This window comes from Zalophus californianus, chromosome 8 (assembly GCF_009762305.2).
Source record: "Zalophus californianus isolate mZalCal1 chromosome 8, mZalCal1.pri.v2, whole genome shotgun sequence".
Classification (NCBI taxonomy): domain Eukaryota; kingdom Metazoa; phylum Chordata; class Mammalia; order Carnivora; family Otariidae; genus Zalophus; species Zalophus californianus.
Genome location: NC_045602.1, coordinates 95,820,495 through 95,836,511, shown reverse-complemented (window position 1 = coordinate 95,836,511; position 16,017 = coordinate 95,820,495). Strand labels below are relative to the sequence as shown.

General features: G+C 42.0%; 1 long non-coding RNA gene across 1 annotated transcript in view; it reads right to left on the bottom strand.

The window, feature by feature from the left end:
* Positions 1-13,592, bottom strand: part of LOC113938010 — a 34,026-nt gene extending 20,434 nt beyond the window's left edge. Inside the window, exons 1-2 of the long non-coding RNA XR_003524785.2 lie at positions 13,291-13,592; positions 12,825-13,095 (exon numbers count right to left, since the gene is read on the bottom strand). This is a non-coding gene — a long non-coding RNA (uncharacterized LOC113938010). The remainder of the gene's footprint in view (positions 1-12,824; positions 13,096-13,290) is intronic.
* Between the last annotated feature and the right edge of the window lie 2,425 nt (positions 13,593-16,017).

Genomic DNA, 16,017 nt, shown 5'->3' with positions numbered 1-16,017 from the left:
CTCGAGCCCTGGGACAACCTGGACTCCTGAAGACAGCCTTTGGAAAGCAAACAATTGACTTCATGGCTAAGTATAAATTGGCTGCAATAACACTTTGTTATTTGAGATCCAGGGATGGAAACACTGCCTAGTTGGAGCCCATGTTGTAATAATGAGAAGCTTTGGGTCATTTATCTGCTCACGTGTGCTCCTGCACCTGAAATGGACTGTGGAGACCCCTGGACCGCTTACTGATCGTGCCTCTACATCCAAATGCCTCCTTCGTATCCCCACTTGCAAGTTGATTAATCATCTCAAAGTGAACATGTCTAAAATCAACCTGGTCTCCGCTACTCCCAAAGTTCTCTTCGCGTGGCCTTCCTTGTCTCAGTAAATAACAACTGCATCCCTCCATTGGCTCATGCTCAAACCTTGGAATCAGTATTGACTCCTTCTTCTCTGTTCTCACAGACCACAGAAGAAATCCAGAATCGAGTCATGTTCTCAAGACACCTGAGCTACCTTTCTCGCTCACCTGGGAGTTTCAGTATCTTCGTAACTAATCTCACAGCCTCAACACTTGCTTCTGTCCATTCATGCCCCGCTCCCCCACCATTATCTATTCTCTGCCCAGCAGCCAAAATGATCCATTTTAAATATGACTGATCATACTCATTTCCTGTGTAAAACTCTCTGATTGCTCTCATCTCACTCAGATAACCTCCAAAGTCCTCACTCTGGCCTCAAGGACCTGTGTGATCTGGCTCTATTACTCCCCAGCTTCTTCTTCTGGGCTCCTTCCCCCCCCTCACCAACTTTATCCTGGCAACCCTGGCCTCCTTGCTGTTCCTGAAGCATGCCAGGCACAGCTGACCTCAGGACATTTGTTCCTGCTGTTCCTTGTTTCTGGAGCACGCTTCCCCAGTATTCACATGGTTCACTCCCTCTCTCACTGGCACCTTCTCAGTAGGAACTTGCCTTACATCTGACGTCCAATTCAGCCCCTGGCCCCAATCTCCTCATCACCTACACTCCTTCCAACCTCAAGGCTTTATTTTTCTCTATAAGACATATTCACCTGACATGCTGCAGCACAGAGCGAAATGGTTAACAGCATGAACTCTGGAGATAGACCAAGTGCGGCACAGCTTGATTTCATTATAGAGTAGCTGGGTAGCCTTGGGAAAATTGGTTATCCTGTGCCTCGATTTCCTCATCTGTAAAATGGAGATACTCGTAGTACCGACGTCAAAGTGAATTAATATGCGTATAGTGTTATACAAGTGTTGGCTATTCTTCTTATTATAATTATTAATTATTTGTGTTGTCCATCTCTACTCATGAGAGTGTAAAATGCCATGAGGGCAGGAAGTTTTGCCTCTTTTGTTCACTGCTGTATTCTTCATGTCTAAAATAATGCCTGGCATATAGTAGGTGCCCAATTAATATGTGTGGAATAAATGAATGAATGATAAAATATATAAAGCAGGCAGTTCATTATCTGTTACCTTGCAAATAAAAGTCTATTTTTATGATGTGTTTTTCTATGATGTGTTTTTTGTATTTTAAAAAACTCCGGGTGTAATGGAGTAGGACATCCTAATTGAAATTCAAAACAATTCAGCAGAATAAACAATAAAAATAATGAAAATCCTTTTCACATCATCCTCCTCCTTTCCCCAGAGGTACATCCAGTGAAGTTTGCTTTGTATCATTATTGAGACTTTTTGTCTAATTGTATATATGTGTTGCACATAAATATATAGTTTTATTTCATTTCAGGCTTAAAGACAATGGCAAACTGCAGGTATGTGTAGTCTTTATGTAGTCAAATATATCAGTCGTTTCCTTCATGGCATTGGGGGTTTTGTGTCTATGTAAGATCTTTATAGCCTCATATTCTTATTTTTTAAGATTTTTTTCCCTTCAGAGCTTTTAGAATTTTCCTCTTTATCCCTGAAGTTTAGAAATTTACCAATAGAGGCCTAACTATAATTTTAAAATTATCATGCTTAGTAGGTTTTTTCAATCTCAAGATGCATGCCTTTCTTCAGTACAGATAAACACTGCATTCACATTCTTTGATTATTTCTTCCTTTCCATTTTCTCTGATGCTTCCTTCTGGAATATCAGACCAATGTTACATCTACTGCAAGTATCCTGCAACATTTCTCTTGTATTTTCCATCTGGTTGCGTCTTTTAGCTCTTTGTTTTGGCTACAGAGACTCTGGTAAAGAAAGGAAGACTTTTAAGTAAAAACATTTCCTGGTTTTCAGTGTGGTTTATCTGCTCACATATAATGTCTTCTGTGGGATGAGTGTTATTTAAGAAAATAGTCATCTTTCTCTCCCAGGAAGACTTTATGTCAGCTGGGGCCTCTTAGCCCTTGAAACTTCCATAAGAAGACCTTGAATCTTCCATAAGCCCTTGAAACCCCAATCCATGGCCTCCTGAGTCCCAAGATGTCTGTGAGTTCCAGGGTGTGCTCATGCTCTGATGACCTCCTTGGTCTAGGGTCACTGTTTGTTGCCTGAAATATTGTTCTTCCATGTGCATGTCCAGCTGAGAAACTCAGTCCTTGCTTCAGTTTAAAAGTTACCTTCACACGAAATTGTAAGATGTCACTAAAGAGTTGGGGGAGATTGCCGGATGGATGATACAGCAAACAAAGCAAACTTTCATACCCTAATCTCTTTTCTTGACAGCCCATTCCAGACACTCAGCCATCTAGGGCTACTTGGTTACCCACCCTTCCTGCAGCTTCATTGACTTCTCAGTCCCCTTTCTCTCCAAATTTTCCCCCTCTGTATAAGGGTCACTCAGCCATCTTCGCCTTCAGCTCCTGCTCCTAAACAAGTGTAACAAGTGCTTCCACATCCAGGGCAGACAAAAAGCTTCCCCCAATAGGGTCTCTTCTCTTTATCAGGCAGTTTGGGTTACAAATGACAGTATTTTGTTCTGTTTTGCATGACTAGAAGTGATGCTCAGTGATTCTAACTGAATGATTTTAGCATTTAATAGATGAAAGAGACCTTAACATTTTCTAGCAGCTGTAATATAATTAATTACCTTTCTAAGTTCTATGTTTGTTACCTTATAACTTCCTACCAAGTACATTTTTCACCTATCAGAGAACCCGTCCATGCATAGCTGACACACCTAGACAGTGTTCACTGTTTATATTCCACTGAAAATCTGGCTTCCTGTTGCTTCTAGTTTCTTTCCCAGATGAGTTACAATCAACAATATGTGGCGATCGATCAGTGATGGAGAGCAAGTCTGTGGGAAGTGATGAAGAAATGCTGAGGTTCTCTGGTTGACTGGAAAGCTGGTACATCTGTTAGGAATTTGGCTACAAGTAATGGAAGATTTAAAAAGTAGAGGCCTGTCTGTCTCATGTAACAGGAAGTCTAGAGGTGGACAGCCCAGACCAGTTCAGCATATTGAGACATCGTCATTGACTGAGTGTCCTTTATATGCTATTCCCTCCTTACTGTGTGGCCTACTAGAGCCACAATCGCAAAATGGCTGCAGCAGCTCCAGCAATCACCTGCTTATTCATCATTGGCCAGAAATGTTTGCATGACCCTCCTAGCAGTGAGAGAGCCTAGGAGATTCAGTTTTTAGCTTTCATAGCTTCCATCATAGAGGCAAGAAAAGGAGAGGAGGTTATAAATAGAATCTGGATGAGCTAAGCCACAGGGTCTGCCACATATTGTAATGGCTTCTAGGGACACATGAGGAAGCATGTGTTCTATTGAGGAAGGAAGATTTGGTTTGGGGCATACTGAATTTGAGCTGCTGGCAAGGTTATCCCAAAAGACGGGTGGTCGGGTCTGCTCCAGCTTGACCCCTTTTACAATTCCTTCATAATAAAAAAGTGGTATAGCTGGAAACCCTTGAGTTGGGGCACCTGGGTGGCTCAGTCAGTTAAGCGTCTTGCCTTAGGCTTAGGTCATGATCCCAGGGTCCTGGGATCGAGTCCCGCATCAGGCTCCCTGCTTAGCAGGGAGCCTGCTTCTTCTCCCTCTGCCTGCCGCTCTGCCTGCTGTGCTCTCTTTCTCTGTGTCAAATAAATAAATAAAAAATCTTAAAAAAAAAAGAAACCGTTGCGCTGTGGCTCCCTATTTATAAACAGCACACAGGACACAGCCAGGAAATGAAGAAAGAAGTCAAGACACAGTTCAGGCTGACCAGCTTGTTTCATGTCCTTGGCCTTCATAATTGGTCAAGGTCACACATGACACATGACCCAAAGTGGACCAGTGAAACTCATTGCTAGGACTTTGGTGGGGACTGTTGGTAAAAAGAAACTTATTTTCCACTTGCACCATTGATGGTTGGAGCTGCAGATGGCTACTTGGCTAATCTATGGCAAGATGGTGTTAAAATGGTGCTGTAGAGATGGCCCTGCATCCACCATGTGGCCAATGGACCAGACAAGATGGTGCATGGAACAAGAAGGCAGCTTCTCCCAGATACAAGTAATCACAGTGAGACTGGGCTGTGAGTCTCCATGGTCTAAAAGCTTTCCTAAAGCAGTGGTGTTAAAATAACAAGAATGAGTATGATTTCATTAGAAATTTTATAATCTCTTACAAATGTTTGACCATTTCTACAGAAGGCCGACTCCATTCAAGATTTGGGAAAAATAATACACAACAGTATATATTGTGGCATTGTTTTTAACAGTAAAACTTGGCAAAATGTGAATATCCAACAGCAGCATTCAAAATGTGAATATCCAATTCACATGTAAAGTGGATGGATGAATTATGGCATGTCTGTGCATAGGCATGTTAGGTAGCCTTTAAAAATTATGTGCCAAACAATTTTTAGTGATAATGGAAAATGCTCATGATATAATGTTGATACAAAATTATATAAACAGTATAATTCTAATGTTATTTTTTTCTAAAAAGCCTTAATTTGCAGATATAAGAGATCAGAATGAAATACATCCATATATAATAATGTTTTCTCTGGACGAGGAGACTGGATAATTTTAATTTTCTTCTTTATCTTCCCTGTATTTTCCAGTGAGTTCCTACTTTCATGATCATTATTGTTTGTTTAAAGATAAGGGGAAAAAAGCACAACCTCTGGTCATTATTTCAAATTTATCCCAACAGTTCAGCTGTCCTTCCCTAGTCACAGCACATGGGACTTTCCACTGTGAGTCAGAGTAGAATCTATTCCCAGATTCGTCTTCTTTGCTGGGCTGTAGACTCCTTGACCTCTTTCCTGACCCCATGCTGACCTGTTTAGTACACACTTGAAATCTGAGCCATAGTTGCCGAGTTGAATTGTGCAGCCCAAGTCTAGTGTTAAGTCTGTAGCAGGAAGAGAAATAAAGAGACAAGAAAGAAGCTGAGAAGTGATCCTACAGAAAATGATCTCCAGGCAGGTGTGACAGTATTTTGCTTTCTCTCTGTGCCTCACTTTAATCATCTGTGAAGTGGGAATAACAGCAGTGCCCTCTTTATGGCGTTGATATGAAGATTTCATGAGTGAGTGGAGGTGAGGTCCTTGTCAAGGGTGCTGGGCACCTAGGAAGAGCTATACAAGCATTTGTTCTTCCTGTTATATGTTCCTGCTCAAATGTGGGCTCCTCCCAAATGCCTGTCAGTTCCATGGTGGGAACTGCCTTCATACCTGTGTACCTGAGGCTGTGCCTGGTCCCCCTCTCATATGTCAGCTCATTTGCAAACTTCTTTACCCTCTGGGATCACAAACCCCCTGTAGGCGGGGATTTCTTTAACTTTATATTCCCTTCCCTACATTGCACCTGGCAGATAATAAATAAAACATATTTAATTAACTTTAAAATAATGTGTTTCCTTCTCCTTCCAGGTGCCCTAATTTTTCTTTTTAAATCATAACGTCCCTTAAACCCCAGTGTAAACATACCCTGCTCTTTATTGAGCCAATTCCCAGAGAAAGGCACACTTATCTTCCTGACTAAGGGGCAGGACTTTGGGAACGGCATAGGAGGTCAGTGGTCCAAGGCACCCGTTGGGCCATGCTAGGCACATGCTGGACCCAGACCTCCAGCTGGGATGCTCTCACTGCTCCCCCCACCCCGGAAGCTCATCTTCAATGTAGAGAGGAAGGGGTACAATTCTTATTTCCTATTTCTGGCCACCTGAGGGTAGATTAACCATGTATGCATGCACTCAACACATGCTCTTGTGAATGAATATTTATTAATCACAAAATTCTTTCATAGCCCCAGGCTGCTCAGTTACCCTCACCCCAGTTTCCTGGCAGGTTTGTAGGGAATGGAAGCCAATTTTTAAAATTATTCATAGCTCTAGGGTTCTATTCGAGGTTACTTTCAGAGTAATAGTAGGGGGAGACTTACATGCTGCATTCTAGAGCTGGAATCAGGAGCTCTCTTGTACCCATGCTTGACCCTACTTCATATAGATCATCATTCAGGAGGTGTTCATGAAGCACAGAGTCAGCCCCCAATTCAAATTCTGTCTGTCTGAGTTAGTTGTCGGGTTATATCAGGCAACCCCATTCATTTGCTCAGTCTGAATGCTGTCCTCCAGCCTAAGGAGAAGTCAATCTGTTGTGACCTGCTTTCTCCCCTCTTGGAGCAAGGTGAGAATTCACATGTACATGATCCCTAGCATTTTTCAGACATAAATGTGAATTGGCAATAACCATTTGCTGTGTTGATTTAGGAGCTTCTGGAGAAAGTTTCCTGTTTAATCTGCAAGTAAAGGTTCCACCTTTGATTGTGAGGCTGCTCATCATTTCATAATGGCATTGGAGCATATGTCTTGCTGGCACATGACTCACGGGCTGAGTTGCCTGCCACCGGATGTCACAAATAATACTGCTATTCAAAAGAGGAGGGATGCTATCAGCAGGGCTCAGAAGTGATTTTTAAAATTAAAAACCTTATTTATATGTCCCCCAGAATATTCCAAGCCCTTCCAGGAGGACAATGCTCTTTGTTTAGCTGCTGAGGTGGAGAAAACAAAAACCACATTATGCGTAATATCCCTGAAGCTAAATTACAATATTTACCTCCACATGTTAACTTGACGCTCATAATTATCTGTGCTTAGAACAGAAAATGGAAGAAAAGGTTCAGTGAACACCCACCTGGGTGTTGTGAATGATGTTGTTCCAACACAAACAAAAGTTAGGAGGAGGATTTAGAGAGGAGGGAGGAAGCATGGTGCTTGAACATTCTTAGCTGAGACTTCAGGAGAATTGTTTGGAGCATAAGGATCTCTCCTGTCTATCCCATCAGAGATGACTTGTGTCATTATTTCCCCCCTCCAAACCGGCAAAGGTGTCCTGAATGCTCCTCTATCAAAGATCAGAAGAAAATAGCTCTGATGCAATGAGGCAAGCTCAGAGAGTATCCAGAATCTTTTGGCGAAGAATTAAGGCTAATTCAACAGACACATGAAAAAGTGCTCAACATTGCTCGGCATCAGGGAAATCCAAATCAAAACCTCAGTGAAATACCACCTCACACCCATCAGAATGGCTAAAATTAACAAGTCAGGAAATAACAGATGTTGGAGAGGATGTGGAGAAAGGGGAACCCTCCTACACTGTTGGTGGGAATGCAAGCTGGTGCAGCCACTCTGGAAAATAGTATGGAGGTTCCTCAAAAAGTTGAAAATAAAGCTACCCTAACAACCCAGCAATTGCACTACTGGGTATTTACCCCAAAGATACAAATCTAGGGATCCGAAGAGGTATGTGCACCCCGATGTCTATAGCAGCAATGTCCACAACAGCCAAACTATGGAAAGAGCCAAGATGTCCATGACAGATGAATGGATAAAGAAGATGTGGTATATATATATACAATGGAATATTATGCAGTCATCAAAAAATGAAATCTTGCCATTTGTAACGATGTGGATAGAACTAGAGGGTATTATGCTAAGGGAAATAAGTCAATCAGAGAAAGACATGTATCATATGATCTCACTGATATGAGGAATTTTTAATCTCAGGAAACAAACTGAGGGTTGCTGGAGTGGTGGGGGTGGGAGCGATGGGGTGACTGGATGATAGACACTGGGGAGGGTATGTGCTATGGTGAGTGCTGTGAATTGTGTAAGACTGATGAGTCACAGACCTGTACCTTTGAAACAAATAATACATTATATGTTAAAAAAAAAAGAAGAAGAAGATAGTAGGAAGGAAGAAATGAAGGGGGGGGGCTATCTGAGGGAGAGATGAACCATGAGAGACTATGGAATCTGAGAAACAAACTGAGGGTTCCGGGGTGGGGTGGGGGGATGGGTTAGCCTGGTGATGGGTATTAAAGAGGGCACGTATTGAATAGAGCACTGGGTGTTACATGCACACAATGAATCATGGAACACTACAACAAAAACTAAAAAACAAAAAAACAAAAAAAACTAATGATATAATGTATGGTGATTAACACAATGTAATAAAAATTTAAAAAGCCGGTTCTATAAATAAAAAAAAGAATTGAGGCTAATTTTGTGGAAGGCTCCACTGTGGCCTTTGTGACCAGCTCTGGTTGGGTTGGGCAGCCAGGGCCCATGGTAACACATGATGTACTGCTGCACTCACACCCCGTCTCATCCTGGTAAAGTTCACTGCCAGCAGCCAGCACCTGCGCCTCTCCCATGGTAGACTGTCCTGCCCCATGTCAAAGGCACATGGGAACACACAAGTGCCTGGGAATTTAACTCCAGCAGTGGTGGTCCTTGACCAACAACTGATTGGTGTGCAGGTGTAGATTCTCTGGTGCTCTTGTCTTGCCCTCCCTCACCCACAATTTGGACAACTCTGTTGCATTTCTCGAGCTCCCCTGCAGGAGTGAGCCAAAATCCCCCCATGGCACTTTGCTGGATGTTGCACACTGGTCCCATCTTCCCATTCCCTTATCAGTTTCCCAAAATTGTTTTTAGCAAATCACTTTCACAAGAACCAATGGACCATTGCATGAGAAGCATTCCCATGTGCAAGAACATGAGACTCGACTGTTTGGGCCATATATGGTTGGAGCAAGGAAGAGAGTCTGATCCAAAGCAGCCAGTCCATAGAATGAGTGAAGAGGTCTGCCTAATGGTACTAGTCCTTCATGTCAAATGGTTACCCCAATCATATCCATGCTTATTCAATTCAAATGGGAGATGTACAATTAGTTGGTAACTCTAGGAAAAGCCCAAGAAGCAATGGCAAGGAGTTGTCTCACCAAAATGGTGAAGCATTAGACTAGTGACCCAAGGAGTCACGGGACAGCATTATATTGTTTGAACTTGTTTTACCCTGAATGGCCTCAATCCTGCATGTCCTTCTAGTCTTCTGAGGCCCAGCTATGGGGAGATTGAAACTATTTTCTGTCTTCTTTACTTGCTTGTACATTTTTTCATACCCTTTCATCTCCTACCCTACCCCCCCCGACCAACATGACCATGTTCCTGAAAAAGCTTAGTTAAGTACAAACAAGGATATGAAAGAAAATCCCCACAATTCTAGGACATAGAAATATTACATTTTAAACTTTTTATAATTATGTGTATATATTTTAAACTTTTATAATTATGTGTATATATCTTACAAAATTAGGGTTATTATATTCCAGAGAATTTTCTGATGCCCTGAAATATTCTTTAAGTACATGTCTGCCATATTACATAATATTGCAAAGCAGGATAAATCATAACTTACTAAACCAATCTTCTTTTGGACACTTATGTTGCTTCCTGATATTTACTAGTATAAATATTGCTGTGATGTCATACTTACACATGAACCTTGATGCTCATCTCTGAGTGACAGACTTACAGGCTCAGTAATTATGAATTTTTATAAGCCTTCATATGGCCTAGTCCATGATTCCCACAACAGGCTGCAAATTGGGGTCCCCTGGAGGCCTTCAGAAAGTGCAGAAGCTGGACCCCACCCTCATAGTTCATGATTTGAGTATTCTGGGGGGTGATCAAGGCTAGAAATTTTAAGATTTTTAAGGAGATTCTCAGGTAATGCTAAGAAGTGGGACTCACTGTGCTACATTGTTTTGAGGGCTGCTTTTAGCTTTAGGAGAGGAGAGGTTTTAAATAGTAGAACAACAGTGGTGACAGTGGGCATCCCTATCGTCTTCTTGACCTTAGGGGAAAGCTCTCAGTTCTTCCCCATTGACAATGATATTCACCGTAGGCTTTTTGTATATGGCTTTTATGATATTGAGGTATGTTCCCACTATCCCTACACTGTGGAGAGTTTTTATCAAGAAAGAATGTATTTTGTCAAATGCTTTTTCTGCATCAATTGAGAGGATCATTTGGTTCTTGTCCTTTCTTTTATTAATGTGATGTATCACATTGATTGATTTGCAAATGTTGAACCGCCCTTGCAGCCCAGGAATAAATCTCACTTGGTCGTGGTGAATAATCCTTTTAATGTACTGTTAGAGCCTATTGGCTAGAATCTTGGTGAGGATTTTGGCATCCATGTTCATCAGGGATATTGGATATCGGTCTGTAAATCTCCTTTTTGATGGGTTCTTTGGTTTTGGGATCAAGATAATGCTGGCCTCATAAAATGAGTTTGGAAATTTTCCTTCCATTTCTATTTTTTTGGAATAGTTTCAGAAGAATAGGTATTAATTCTTCTTTAAATGTTTGGTCGAATTCCTCTGGGAAGCCATCTGGCCCTGGACTCTTATTTGTTGGGAGATTTTTGATTACTGCCTCAATTTCCTTTTTGGTTATGGGTCTGTTCAGGTTTTCTATTTCTTCCTGTTTCAGTTTTGGTAATTTGTAAATTTCCAGGAATGCGTCCATTTCTTCCAGATTACCTAATTTGTTGGCATATACTTGCTCATAATATGTTCTTAAAATTGTTTGTATATCCTTGGTGTTGGTTGTGATCTCTCCCCAAATAGCCAGAGGAATGTTGAAAAAGAAAACCAAAGCTGGTGGCAACACAATCCCGGACTTCAAGCTTTATTACAAAGCCCTAATCATCAAGATAGTATGATAACTGGCACAAAAACAGACCCATAGATCAATGGAACAGAATAGAGAACCCAGAACTAGACCCTCAACTCTATGGTCAACTAATCTTCCACAAAGCAGGAAAGAATATCCAATGGAAAAAAGGAAAGTGTCTTCAAAAATGGTGCTGGGAAAATTGGATAGCCACATGCAGAAGAATGAAACTAGACCTTTTTTTACACCATACACAAAGATAAACTCAAAATGGATGAAAGACCTCAATGTGAGATAGGAATCCATCAAAATCCTAGAGGAGAACACAGGCAGCAACCTCTTCAACCTCAGCCACAACAACTTTTTGCTAGACACGTCTCCAAAGGCAAGGGAAACAAAAGCAAAAATGAACAGTTGGAACCTCATGATAAAAAGCTTCTGCACAGCAAAGGAAACAGTCAACAAAACTAAAAGACAACCTAGGGAATGGGAGAAGGTATTTGGAAATGACATATCAGATAAAGGGCTGGTATCCAAGATCTATAAAGAACTTAACAAACTCAACACCCAAAATCAGAGAATCCAGTCAAGAAATGGGTAGAAAACATGAACAGACATTTCTTCAAAGAAGACACAAATGGCCAACAGACACATGAAAAAATACTCCATATCACTTGGCATCAGGGAAATACAAATCAAAACCACAGTGAGATACCCCCTCACACCAGTCAGAATGGCTAAAATTAGCAAGACAGGAAACAACAAATGTTGGCAAGGATATGGAGAAAGGGGAACCCTCTTACACTGTGGGAATGCAGGATGGTACAACCACTCTGGAAAATGATATGGAGATTCCTCAAGAAGTTAAAAATAGAGCTACCCTTCAACCCAGCAATTGCACTACTGGGTATTTACCCCAAAGATACAAATGTAGTGAACTAACGGGGCACCAGCACCCCAATGTTCATAGAAGCATGTCCACAATGGCCAAACTGTAGAAAGAGCTGAGATGTCCATTGACAGATGAATGGATAAAGAAGATGTAGTGTACATATATACAATGGAATATTACTCAGCCATCAGAGAGGTTGAATACTTACAATTTACATTGACTTGGATGGAACTGGAGGGTATTATGCTGAGCAAAATAAGTCAATCAGAGAAAGACAATCATATGTTTTCACTCATATGTGGAATATAAGAAACAGTGCAGAGGACCATTGGGGAAGGGAGAGAAAGCTGAATGGGAAGTCATCAGAGAGGGAGAAAAACCATAAGAGACTCTTAACTATAGGAAACAAACTTTGGGTTGCTGGAGGGTGGTGGGTGGGGGGTGGGGTAATAGGGTGATGGGCATTAAGGAAGGCATGTGATGTGATGAGCACTGATGTGATATGCAACTGATAAATTATTGAACACTACATCTGAAACTAATGTACTATAAGTTGGCTAATTGAATTTAAATAAAAAACATAAATAAATAGTAAAGGAGGTCTGTTGTGAGTAAGGAAGGAGAGTCACCGAAGTTGGGAACATTTCCTTTGTTTTATACTCAGACTTCTCGGCCAAGACTGATGGCTCGCTTGATGGTGCCAAATGCCAGGGAACACCCAGACACTGACTTCCTGCTCTACATGGTACCCTCCCCCCACCCACCTGAGTGCTGTCCACCCATTCTCCCCACCTCCCTGCTTATCCTGCTGAAGAGCCAATGGCAGCTCCGTGGAAGTTGATCTTGCCTTCCAAAGACCCTAGAGGAGCCAGCAGTAGGTTGTTGTAGGTCATTGTAAGGCTTGCCTCTTGCACCGGCTGTGGTCCCCTTTGTCGATACTCAGTCCCCACAGCTTCCCATAAGGAAAGGGAATGACTTCCTATGGGCTGGATATCCCACTTACCCTCTCTCTAGGTCCCGAACTTTCCCATGGCTTTAAAACTTGCAGCCAGCTCTGATGCTGAGGCAATTCTGGAGACATGCCTTCACAGCCCACAATCAGATCTGCTTCTTCACCCTCATGCCTGGTGCTGCATGTGGATGCCTGGAGGAGCTGGTGACTGACTGGATGTCTTTCTCTCTCCATGCAGCTAGGCTGGGCTTCCACACAGCACCATGTTCTCAGGGTAGTCAGAATTTTACCATCTTGGCTGGCTTCCTCCACAACGTGTGTCCTAAGAAACCCAAGTGGAAGATGTGAGACTTTTCGTAACCTAGGCTTAGAATCTGCAGAGTGTCACTTCCACCATAGTCTATTGGTCAAAATGTGAGTCACAGGGCCAGCCCAGATTTAAGGGGTGGGAACTACATGAGTTTATGAATACCATGAAATGGTGTCCACTGGGGAGCCCTCTTTGGAGATGACTTACCACAGCAACCTCACAGGATTGAGTGGGGTTATTAGAGGTGTCAGGAGAAGGCCGCGCTCCCTACAGGTGATATTCTTATCATTCTCCTTTCGTCTTTCTTCCTGTTCACTGGACTAATGTTTTTCCAGCAAATTCTCTTACACACACATTTCAGCCAGAAACTGGTAGTAGGAGTGAGGTTTAAGCAGAAAGCAAGAGTGACCTCACCCAAAAGTCAAGGGAAGAACCTCCTTTGGCTCTGAAATCCAGTGCTTCTTTTGCAGTACCATGTCCTCCCCAAACCTAACCCACTGGCTCCCTGATGTCTTATGTGTGAAGACCGAAGTTTCTGAGACTTGACATACCCAAGAGCACAGAAATACCAGGGGCCTTCCACCAGACTACCCTATGAGCTCACAAAGCTTCTGAAAAAACAGTATCCAAGGGAAGTTGCCATGGTGGAATCCAATGACCTCTTTATTAATGGCGGTTGAGGCAAAACTGTGATTTCTGAATTATCCCACAGGGTACACGGGAGATGTGTTCTTCAGTGGGAGTGCAAAACTCTTTTTCAGGAGCACAAAAATAATTTATAATTTAATCACCACTGCCCACTATCTCTATCCATTCCCAATAAGAGTCACTTAAACCTTCTGTGTACGTCCAGTCTCTTCAATAGAGCCAGAGACCAGACCTGGTTATATTTCAAACTTCTCAGAGTAAGAATCCCATTGAGTGTGGTGCTTCCTGTCAGAGAGGTCACTGTTGACCTTGAGTGGGCATCTGGTTGAGACCACTCCATTGGACAGCTCCAGCGAGCCATCTTGAGTCCTGAAGAGCTCAAACCTCAGGTCACCACCTGCAAACTTGGTCCCTAAACCTGAGCCTTGGAGATATTGCCATGTAATTCTAATTCAAATTTTAATCATTCATCCAGATTTTTAAGTCACAGTGCCAAGCACATGGTTGGGGTGACACACAGCAGGTACTCAAAGAATACTTGCTGAATCACTGAGTGAATGAATGAAGTCCAGAGATAAAAAGTGACTTGTGTAAGTTCACACGATGAAATAGCAAAGTTGTTTCCTTCTCCCTCTCGCTGTCCCTTAGAAGTACTTAGTTTAAAGTTGATATGATTCTCGTGGTGCTGATCTCTCTCTTCCCAACATTCTAAGTATCTGTGCATGCCCCTTACCTTTCCTGTCAGGCAATAAGCTCCTCAAGGGCAGATGTTTTCTATACACTCCTCCATATCACTTAGGGAGCCAAGCTGAGCATCTTGCCTACAGTAAGAGGTCAACAATGTGTGTTCCCTCTGATGCTGTAAGTGTATAGAGCTTTTTGTGGCTTCCCTCATTGTGTTGCTGTAAGTTTTTTTGGTTACTTTTTGTTCTTGTTGATACCTTCTAATTTGTGGCTTCAAAACTGCCAAAGGTAAGAAATCAAAAACCAAATTAGGTATGTGTGCGTGCGCACAGACACACGCGTGCGCACACACACACACACACACAGTCAATTCTTGTTATTTGTGGTGTTGGTTATGTTCTATAAAGTCGCCATGAGCACTGAATTGGCCACTACTAAACCATTGCTTTTGGAGGAAATACAGAGTTAGATGCCTGCCAACCTTCAGTTGCAACACAGACAATCCAGAGTCAGAGGCAGATAGTCTGAGTCCTAACAATGTGGTCCAAACCTGATCTACCCCTTGACATTTTAACTTTGTAAGCCAGCAAATAAGTCAGTATGAGTCACCTTTTTTGTCATTTCCATGTGAAAGAGTCCTGATTAATTTACCCACTTAATAAAAAAATGCCTTTTTATTATATTCTAGAAATGAGATACAACCGATGTTGCTTTATTGCCAATGATAGAAAGCTCTCTACCTAATGAAGCATTTTATAAATAGCCCTTATGCAGTCAACCTCCCTGACACACAGGCATACAGAAACATTTATTGTGCTCCAACTGTGTACAAGGCACTGGAGTATGCTTTGGAGATTACAAAATGAATACAAAAAGCCTAAACCTTCAAAAACTTCATGGTTTAAACTATTTTAAACAACTAAAATTTTTTCTTTTAATTAATGAGGGAAAGATAATTTTATTCTTATTGCTTATTTCACTTAGCTATTGCTATAATAGTGCCACATAGAAAAAACAACCATAGAGTCTTGACATAGAGTAGCAACCTGCGCATGCGCTGGGGTGGCTTGGAGAACCCCAGCTGGGCTCACTCTTAGGTCTGAGGTTGACTGGGGTTTGACTGATCTAGACTGGGTGTCACTGGGAAGCTCTATTTCCTGAAGGTAGACTGGGATGTTTCAGCATCAAGCTACAAGGGCTGGGGCCAGGAGTATGTGGGAAATATTCCACCCATTTCTCATGCTCCTTCGACCAGTCGTCTAGCCAGGCATGTTCTTCTCATGGTGATAGCTGAGGCCTTCTAAGTCATAGACTCACTTTCACCTTGTTCTGTTGGCTGAAGCAAGTCACATGGACAAGCCTAAAGTCAAGGGGGGGCAGGGAAATAATCTGCTCTTTCAGTGGGAGAGATTGAAAAGACCTATAACAAAGGACATGGATATAGAGGGGTGAAGAATTGGAGCCAATAATGCCATCTACTATACTCATTTTTTTTATTGTTACGTTAATCACCATACATTACATCATTAGTTTTTGATGTAGTGTTCCATGATTCATTGTTTGTGCATAACACCCAGTGCTCCACGCAGAACGTGCCCTCTT